The sequence below is a fragment of the Mus caroli genome, unplaced genomic scaffold (genome assembly GCF_978045245.1).
Source record: "Mus caroli unplaced genomic scaffold, Mus_caroli_1 scaffold_15, whole genome shotgun sequence".
Lineage (NCBI taxonomy): Eukaryota > Metazoa > Chordata > Mammalia > Rodentia > Muridae > Mus > Mus caroli.
In genome coordinates this window covers 70,688,291-70,697,251 of record NW_028227270.1, presented here as the reverse complement: position 1 = coordinate 70,697,251, position 8,961 = coordinate 70,688,291, and the positions used below count along the sequence as shown (strand labels likewise).

The 8,961-nt window shown below is 44.3% G+C and overlaps 1 pseudogene; it reads left to right on the top strand.

Moving 5' to 3' along the window:
- The first annotated feature begins 227 nt into the window (after positions 1 to 227).
- LOC147000992 (uncharacterized) overlaps positions 228 to 8,961 on the top strand; it is a 36,110-nt pseudogene continuing 27,376 nt past the window's right edge.

Genomic DNA, 8,961 nt, shown 5'->3' with positions numbered 1-8,961 from the left:
GACAGAGACCTCGCTGATTCTATGGATAGAGCTGCTTACAACCAGACCAGATGATCCAAGTTTTGTTCCTGGAGCCCACATGGTGGAATGAGAGAACTGGCCTCACAGTTTGTCCTCTGTCCTTCCATGTATGCAGATACACACAAATAATTAAATCTAGAGTAAACCAAATAAGATTACCAATATTTTCATGTAAAAGATGTGACAAACCTTAACAAGAGTCCGTGATGCTTCATGATAAACAACACATTTATAAGCTCATGTTCATGAACATCAGTTCACTCACGAATATAAGGTGAGTCTGAGATACACAAATCCATAAATAAAATCATGTGAAGAGTGTACGAGATGAAAAAGGACCTAGCCTTAAGAATAAAAAGTGTCAGCCAGGTGTGGTGGCAAATGTCTTTAATCTTAGCACCTGGGAGGCAGAGGCAGGCATATTTCTGAGTTCGAGGCCAGCCTACAGAGTGAGTTCCAGGACAACCAGGACTACACAGAGTAAACCCTGTCTCGAAAACGAACAAACAAACAAAAACAAAGAATGAAAAGTGTCATTTCCAGAAAATAGGTGGAACGAAGGATAATGCTTCAAGTCACAAGCCAAGTCTCTGAAGACAACTGTGCTTGTTCTCATTTCTATTCATAATGTGCTCGCGTTGGAGGATCCTGGACATAAAAGGGGGACATGAAAGAGAGCAAGGCTCTGCTTCCCTGTGATGGTCCACAGGGCTTGTGCTGGGCAGGAGCCTGCATGTCTCAGCCACCCCGAACTGTCCAGGGAGTGCTGCACAGAGTCCTGGGAGGTTCAGAATCTATATTCTGCAGCCCCAAGCCCTCCATTAGCCAGGCAGTGCTAAGAAAGGGTCAGTGCCTACTACACAACCAAAGTGGTTCTGACAAGATGAGGAGGCAAGATTAGGAAAACTAGGCTGTACCTGGGTGCTGGGGAGTAGACAGGAGCAGCTCTCCTGAAACCATGCCTGAGCAAACTGTCTCTGCCTCTGTAGTCCCAGAGTGAAAACTCAGTTATAACAGGTCAGTTACCAACTGTCTCAGCACCCTTGCACCAACTGTAACTCCTCTTCAAGACCTAATTGGTCACATGTCCAGAACTTGGCCAATCAGACTGGCTAGCAAACCAGGACTCTCCTGATTGGTCATACTGAGGTCATGTGACTCCTGTATGCACATGAGAAGGTAAAATGTCCCTACCACAAGCAGACAGTCTATTACAGCAAGGTTAAAGAGAGAGACTTTGCATGCTCTGTGCTTCCTTACCAGGACTGTGCCAGCTAGGGTGCACCTCCCCATCCCATTGCCTCTGGCCACAGGAGAGCTCGCTCTCTATTGCACTTCCTTTCTCAGGTCCCAAAATACAGACCTATTTCTGAAGGGCAGATTTTCGGTTTGCTGTCAGCTGTGGGTCGTCCCTGAGTACAAAAGCCTTCAGTTATATATTCAGTCAGTGATCATTCACCTTTCACTAGGGATCACCTACTGGGTCCCAAGGGCAACAAGACTGAAGGAATTCCTGTCTTCAAAAAACTCACAGTATAAAAGAAAAAGTGCGACACATTTATACAGTGTCTATATCTACATTGTGTAATGTACTTTGCCTCAGAGAGGGGCTCTTAATGCCTGCCCTGCCATGTGTGCTAATACCATTAACTAGTGAACGCCAAAGGTTTATCAAAAAATAGTCATGGCTTGTCATACTTGGTTTTGCTCTCAAAGTGTCTCAAAATTAAATGTTATTTTCCACTGCCTTTTCTGATCATTCATTGCACTGCTTTAGTGATGGATAATTTTAATCCAGAATTTTTTTTCTCAGCTGTAGCAACTTCCCCAATTTTTTCATGACTTCTCCAGTACTTTTGGAAAACAGTTTTAATCTTTTGCTAACCAGCCCTCACGGTCCATGAGGACTTTCTATGTTTCTTCCAAACCTTCCATTCTTTGATTTCTTTCAAATTAATGATTTCATATATTTTTAAGAACTCTGTACAGGGGAACTGTGTCCACTTTAGTCATGCCCCAGCCTCTCAACTTTTCCCATCCCCCACCCAACTCATGGTTTCTTTATTCTTGCACGTGTATGCGTGTATAATAAGTACAGGGTCTGAGATTCAAGTTCTGGAAGAGAGCAAAGAGCAATAGTGACAGCTCATCTTGTTGGTGGAGACTCTTGAGCTCTGGGAAAGGGCGATTTCCCAGGCATCAGGACTGTTTTAACTGTAGCCCTTGGGAGAATCATTATCAACCCAAGTGTTACAAGTTCATTTTAATTAAGTACACACTTGGACACAAAAATGTCTATGTGTGTTGCCAATGATTCCTTTTAATAGCCCTCATCTCTCTGAAAGGTGAGTGTCTTAGAGCTTCCATTGCTGTAAAGAGATACCATGAAGAAGGCAACGTATATAAATGGGGACTGGCTTACAGGTTCAGAGGTTCAGCCCATTATCACTACAGCCAGAAACATGACATCTTTCAGACAGGCATGGTACTAGAAAAAAAAGCTAAGAGTTTTATGCCTTGATCAGAAGCCAGCCAGGAAAGATTAGTTCATGCAGGTAGAAGGAGGATCTCAAAGCCCACCCATAAAGTGATACAATTCCTCTGTCAAGACCACTTATTCCAACAAGACACACTTCCTAATAATGTCACTCCCTGTGGGCCAAGCATTCAACCACAAGAGTCTAAGGGGACAAACCTATTTACAACCTCATACTGAGTATAAATACCAGTGCAATTGCAAGAGATTTTCACATGATAATGTTGCCTTGATTGAAGGCTTTGCCCACACTTTGTAAGACCCTTTCTGAGAAATATGACTCTTAAAGCAGTCTTGTTGTTCTGTGATGCCTGACTCCATTGCCTGTTATGTAAATGATTCATGCTCCACATGTCAGTCGAGACTCAGCAGAAAGACAATCTCTCACCCTTGGAAGGCCTGAACCCAGAAATGAAGCTGCTGTTGTTGATTGCACAGAATACTGAAAAAGTATTGGTGGGGAGTCATTCATGGCCCAGTACTTAGGAATGTATTTGATACAGTGTACAAGTTGTAAAGCAAGGCCTGTCAACCAGCAATGCAAGTGCTATCTATCAGTGCACTACACCTGGTGGTTTATGTAACTCCTCAGTTTCTCCGGGAGCTCGAACAAGACAGTGATGAGGTTGCAACTCATGGATATCTGGGAAGTTCTGTTGGGTAGCAGCCTTCAGCTTCCACATGGACCAGTCATCCTTACCAAGGTGATGCCAAAATATGGCAATGCCACACACAGGAGGACCTCAGGGAAGTGTTTGCACTTAAACTCATTCAGAAGAAAGTTACACTTGGGATTAGAGTAAACCTTAAGTTCAGCAGTCAGTGCAGACTTTCCTTCTCCAACCCCCTAGTAGGTGGGAAGTTAGCCATTATTCCTCTTTCCACTCACTCTGGGGATTCTGCTTATTATCTTTTCTACCTTGCTCTTTACATGGGGTAGCCATTGTAGATTGGCTCCCTACAAGATCCCTACCATCAAACTGCAGATTCATCTAATGTCATCCCTGAAATGAAATTGCTTAATACAGATGAGGAAACATCATTTGGTACTGTACAGAAGGCCTGGAGAAAAGAAGGGCCCTGACCTGTCATGGAGTGCCACAGGCTGGCTCATTCGGCTCCTCAGCCCTCTGGAGGAATTCGGTTGCTGGTACTCAGGTGGGAAAGGAGTTGGTGAGTGACAAACAGACATGAACACCAGAGAGTGTTGGAACTGAATGTAATTTTTCAAAGCGAGCATCAGAATTACATTACAGAAGAAAACAAGGAAGTTAGGTGATACATTGAGGTCATCTGATGCATAATGATTCTTTACACAAAACAGAGTAATGCATACATAAAGACTGAAAGGAAGCAGTCAGTGGCTACAATTGAGATAAAAAGCAGCCCTTTCTAAAGTCAGCTATTCTAGGAGCCTGGTGAAGATTTCCCACCCTAGTCACAATTCAAGTCTATTGTATAAGCCACCAACAGGGGGCTTCTGCTCTTGCTAAAATTTTCATGAATAATGCAATACTCTAGTTCCTCCTAAACCACAACCCTCCTACTTCCTAGACCATTGTAAATTCCTGCATGTGAGAGTGACTCCACTGTTATTCTAACTTTACTTTTTAGACTTGCCCTGAGATTTCTACTCTTACCCAGTAAACTGCAATGCCTGATTTGTTTCACTATCTCTTTCAACACTGAAGGCATTTTGTCTGAATAAGTCAAATCATTCCTTGGAGGCACCTATAATAAAATAATACTGAAAGAAAGCACACTAAGCCTATCACTGACTATGACCAGGACATATCTGGACCACATCCCTGTTATGGAATGACAAAGACTCTCCAGGAGACCAGTTTCTGTGAAACTTTGTATCTCAGGACTAAGGGCAAGCTTTTGGACTTGGCATGCACACTCCACTGGAGTGAGTGTGGCAATGGAGCCAGACCAGGATTCAGAGGATCATGATGCCAACCAGTGTTACTTGCCTGTGCACCTGGAAAGTCCTCAACTTATCTGAGTGACCAGCTGCCCCAGGAATCCCCTCGACACCTCTCCTGCCACTTGAGTGAACTGCATATCATGCATGATGCTCAAGGTGAGGGCCCCCAGGTGCTCGCTGGAAAAATGATGTCACAGAAATAATCATTTCTGATAGGTTGCTTCAAACATACCCTACTCTTTCACCAGTATTCCTAAAGTTTTTCCTGAATTTTCTTTTAATTTTTTATCCTGTTTTGCCTTACTTGCATTCTTCTTGTGTCACCAGGTCTAAATCTCACTGCCATCTTTGGCTAGTGTCACTCTAACACTTTGAGCCCCTTCCTGCCCAGAAGGATGTAGTAAAATCTCAAAGATGGAGGAGAAGAAAAAGGAGTATGAAGAGAAGGATAATGAGAAGGAGATGAAGAACAGGAGGACAAAGAACAAAACTATACTTCAAGGGACAAATCTATCCAGAAATCATTATCACCAGGGTCACTGCACACACACAGCCCCCACCCCCACACAAAACAAACAAACACACCATAAATTTAAAGATCCAAAAGTTGCAATGATAGTAACCAGGAAGGAGCAATATAGAATTTATTCCTGTTCTTGGATGGAACTGGAGCACCCTTCAGGCTGGCATAACTTTCTGCATGACACTTAGGTCTGGACAAAGAGTGGAGTTAATGTATATACACTATCAAAAGCAGCAGGAGTTGTCACTTTGTCCCAAGGATTTTGTGATAACTGTTTATATGCCTGGGGTCACACATGAAGTCCAACTCTGCTTTCAATAGGTATACCCCTCAATTTTAGAAACCCAGCAAGATGCATATATAGAATTCCTTCCCAGGCAAAGTGACTATGGACTCTAAGGAAAGGCTATCTAACAGACCTGGTTCTTAGCCTGATGCTCTGAGTATGGGAACCCCAGACCATCACAGTCTCAGAGTGACTTCTGTCTGAGCAGAGATTATGCCTCCAATGTGTCTTGTGTTGGAAAGAGGGGAAATACTAGGAGACCTGTGTCTTCCTGTCTTTCCCTTTAATTGAGAGTTGGGTGGAGTATGATCTCTTTGTGACTGTGCAGGAACCTGAGTTAGGCCAGGAGAGATGGAGCTGGAAGCAGACCTACCTGGATGTTGCTGTATACCAGAGTATTGCAACATGTAAGAGCAGAGCCTCCTGCTGCCATGGAAAGCAGAACTCTGGTGCCCCTGGAATTGTCAGCTCTAGATGCTGGTTTGGAATCCACAGCCACATTAACGCACATTGAACTCAGGAGTGAGATGAATCTCCTACAGGAGACTTGAAATTTAAGAGACCTGGGGTGAGTCCTGTTCTGGTTTTGGTTACTTTTGATAAATGTGACAAAGTTAGGAAGACCAGGTTCTTGTCCAGGACTGGTCTTTGGGCTCCTGGCCAATCCAGAACAGAGAGCTGGAGTTTCCCCAGAGCTATGATAAATTTCAGGTCCAAAGGACAAACAGGACTCCCTGAGGATAAGTATAACCAGAGGCAAAGTGCTGCCTTCATGAGTACATTTTAAGCCTCTTCTTCATATTTCACTTCATGAAGACAGATATCTACATCATTGACAATGAACTCACAGAGGCCATACCTTTGTTCATAAGAGCACACGTGTATTTACGAAAGAGGCGGGTCAGGGAAATGTTACTAAATATTTAGGTGTAATAATCCACAGTTTATTAATTTATTAATTTATTAATAATACTTCCTGGCTCCATAGGAACTCTGATAAATTTGGGAAGTCCATGAAGAGGGAGGGATGACAACATTGCCCACTGACATCTTCTCCCCATGAATGTATGCTCTTCCTGTTCTCATTGGCAGACCTTGGTCCCTCTGAGACTGGAGAGCAAACTCTCTCCTTAGGCAGTTCTAGGCTCAGTTCACAGTGGAGGAGGATCTAGCAGGGACACCTGTGAAACCCAGGACAGCACAGCTTACACGAGGTCTCCACTGCAGCCCATGAGGGTTTGGTTTAGAGTAGGGCTCCATGCAGCCCAGGAGGACACAGCCTACAGCAGGCATCCACTGCATTGCAGAAGAGCATGGGTTACAGCCTGTGTCAAATGCAGCCTCCCAGCTGGACTCCCCACCCTTCTGCTCATGACAATGAAGAACAGGAAGATTGAGACCTCTTTTTCTCCCAGGAAATGTAAGGAAATATTGGGCTTGCATGGAACTGAAGATGTAGCCTTGACAGCTCCTAGGAGCTGAGAATAATCAGCATTTGGATAAGTGCATAGCCTGCTGCAACAGCTGTTTGTGCCATCAAATCTCCCGGAACAGCTAAGAGCTCTCTGCAGGCTCCCCTCCCTGCCATGCTCCCGAGGAAAGTACCCACCACTTGTTGTCAAAGACTCCCTTTGTTAGATACTAGTCAACAACCTAGTACAAGTATGCTTTTTCCCAAGTCACATGTATGATAGAATGATTCAGCCAGGGCAGCTCTCACTCCCAAACTCCCCTTTCACTATGTCTGGTCTCTCTGCATATTAGGGGAAAGGAGAGGCTAGCTTCATTCCTCCCTCCCTAGTGAAAAGAAAGATATGTAATTCTTAAATGGACCTCCATGAAAGCTGACTCCCTAAACTGATCTCACATGTCCAGGAAGCCTGATATTTGGGGATTACAGAAGAAATGCAACTGACCTATCCCAGATAACTGGTTGCTGCAAAAAGAGACAACAGAACCAATCTGTATAGAACAGCTTATTTAGGGAAAACAGCTAACTACCCCATCCTGCCCCTCCAAAACCCCTTTTCCACTTCTAGATCATTACCTGCAAAACTGCTGTTTTCCTGCACATTAAATAATCTGGCCCTGATAAGCCCTGCCTAACTGTACTTGCATTCACCATATTATACATACATGCCCCATAACATGCTATATATCAGGCCCTGTTACACACATCACTGGGGGCAGCCAGCAGCCTAGTGATTCAACAAACTCTGACAGACACCAGCATGTCAGCACCACATATCCACTTTTAGATTGCAGGCCTCCAAGACAGACTCTTCCAGTGTAATGAATCAGTATCCCTGGGAGGGCATCCTGGAAAGCCTGTTCCACAGCAGCACATGTGGCATTTACTGTGGATGAACAGGAATCATAGCAGGGCCAGCTGGGCACCCCTGCAATCCAGAAAGAAACTGGCTATTGAGTACTGTTACACAGCTCTCCAGCACATAAACTTCTAGGTACCATGCTCTCTGTCCTCCCCATTCTGCAGGCACTGCTAGAGAGATACCAGGTCTTGTTAAATAACCTCCCCCTACTTTGATGACACTCCATAGGCACTGTTATGTATCAGGCCTGTGGCAACACAAACGCAGACTATACTCACTGTTATTTCCTGAATAACTTCACAGAACTATTGCAGGAATGTCTTGACCCACCAGCTCCTGAATAATAACATGATGACTTACCTTTATTTATTGTCCCTAAGGCCTTACCTTGCTACCCCACAACAAGCATGTATAACTTCATTAACCCCTTTGTTCTAATTCACATTTGCCACGTGTCTCATAACCTCATACTCAGTACATCTGATTTCCTGCATGTCTGGCTGCTGAATCTCTCCCATCTCTCCATTCTTCCAACAGTTCTTTTCTTGGAACAGAAGACCCATCTTCCATATTCTGTACAGATATAGGCCTGTGGGTCTTTTTTAAAGCTAATCAGAGATGCTTTAGAAGGTGAGGAAGGAGAGAGATAACCTACCACAGTGCACAAAAATGCTACCCCATTAGAGACCTAGTTGGGTGTCAGACTCCATCACTACCAACACCCCTACTAAAAAACACCCCCAGCCCGACACTCCCTACATACTGTCCAGCATCATGGGTCTCAGTGTAAGGTCAGGCTGCACAAACTTCTGGAGCCATACATACACAACTAAGTACCGGGCCCCACTGAACTACCCCCTTTCTTAAACCACACATATTGTGTTTGTTGATAGCCCTTCATCATTGTCATCTAAACTAAAGTGGTGTAGGTGATACCCTCCTTTTAAAATTTATACATATCAGGCTTTGCAGGACTACACCCCCAGGCTGACATTTCACATACAATGCTAGATGTCAGAGTCTTCTAGACACATATTCACCTCTTCTGCCACCCCACAAAGACCACTAGGCATCATGTGCCGCTGGACACACAAGGGCCATTGCCACAAACAAACATCTAGGTGTCAGGGCATGTAGTCTTCCTACTCCACAATATTGTAAGAAGCAGACCTTGCAAGATATTCCCCTGTGCTTATGCCAATGCCACAGGTGTCTGGCAGGCCTTGCTGGGCACCCCTTCCCTGGAGGCTGTGTACTCAAATATACTACTTGGTATCAGGTCCTGTTGCATGTTTATCCCTAACCAACATTCTCTCTTAGGTATCAGCCTCT